At 45.6% G+C, this 1,171-nt stretch overlaps 1 protein-coding gene across 1 annotated transcript in view; it reads left to right on the forward strand.

The window, feature by feature from the left end:
* Nucleotides 1-1,171, forward strand: part of tmtc1 (transmembrane O-mannosyltransferase targeting cadherins 1) — a gene marked incomplete in the record, with an annotated part of 71,980 nt that overhangs the window by 50,039 nt on the left and 20,770 nt on the right.

A 1,171-nucleotide genomic window follows, 5' to 3' on the forward strand; every position in this document is an offset into this window, starting at 1 on the left:
ATATATATATATACCAAAAGACTTGTTGGAAGATGGGACCAGTAAATGCTCTAAGCACCTTGTCACCAGCAAATAAACAAATGTTTTGCCCTACCGAGTCAACGTCCTGCTGTGTATTAGTACCAAAGACTTAGCTGTCGAAGGGATCTCGCTGAAGAAAAGGTACTTCTCCAGGGAAATCCGTAGATTGGTTTGGATGCCAGACACTTGGGCAGGTGGCGGTGTGACCTTCTTGTCCTGCAGTAGGGAAGGCTGGTGGTGGAGGTTGCTCAGAATGAGACAGCATCTCAAATCAGTGCACTGCAGGAATTTGAAGGTGGTCTACATTCTTTTTTGCAACCCAAACCCAGGGTTTGGGTTGGCGCATTAAACTTTGGCAAACGTTTCTAACAAAAGTTACATAGAAAACATGAACATAACGACAGGTGAAAAAGGAAAGTCCCAGGAGAAGTTGTAGGGCTGAAGTTTGAGCTTCCTAGGTGACGAGAGCCATGGGCCTCAGATCAGGAAGTGGGAGAACTTCAAGAAGATTCAAGAAAGTGGAGCAGTGGAGCGATTAATGGGCATGCGTCCTTTTTTAAAGTCCCAGAAGGAGCGTTTTTCTAAGTTTGTTAATCTGATCACAGAGGCTGCGTGTAATAAATGGTCTCCATTTCCATCTTCTTCTGCTTATCCGTAGTTGGGTCGTGGAAGCAATCGATCCAGGAGAGAAACCCAGACATCCCTCTCCCTAGCGACACTTTTCAGTTCATCCTGGGCYGACCTTGAAGCTTTTCCTGGCCAGAGAGGATATATAATCTCTCCAGCGAGTCCTAGGTCTTCCCCGGGGGCCTCCTACCAGTGGATTGTGCCCAGAATACCTCTAAAGGGAGGCATCCAGGAGGCAGGCATCCTAATCAGATGCCTGGACCTCAATTGACTCCTTTCGATGTGGAGGAGCAGCAGGTCTGCTTTGAGCCACCCCGGATTACAGAGCTCCAAACCCTATCTCTAAGGCTGAGCCCGGCCACCCTACTCCTTTTTAGATGCAGACTAACGAGCAGATCTAATTTGATGCAGGTATTAGTTTTGGTAATGAAAATTCACAGTGTGATTCCATAATTTTTTTCCACAGAATTGAGTGACTCAAATTTTTTGGAGTCACTCAATAATTATACTGTATATATATATA

Source organism: Austrofundulus limnaeus, unplaced genomic scaffold (genome assembly GCF_001266775.1).
Source record: "Austrofundulus limnaeus strain Quisiro unplaced genomic scaffold, Austrofundulus_limnaeus-1.0 Scaffold182, whole genome shotgun sequence".
Taxonomy (NCBI): domain Eukaryota; kingdom Metazoa; phylum Chordata; class Actinopteri; order Cyprinodontiformes; family Rivulidae; genus Austrofundulus; species Austrofundulus limnaeus.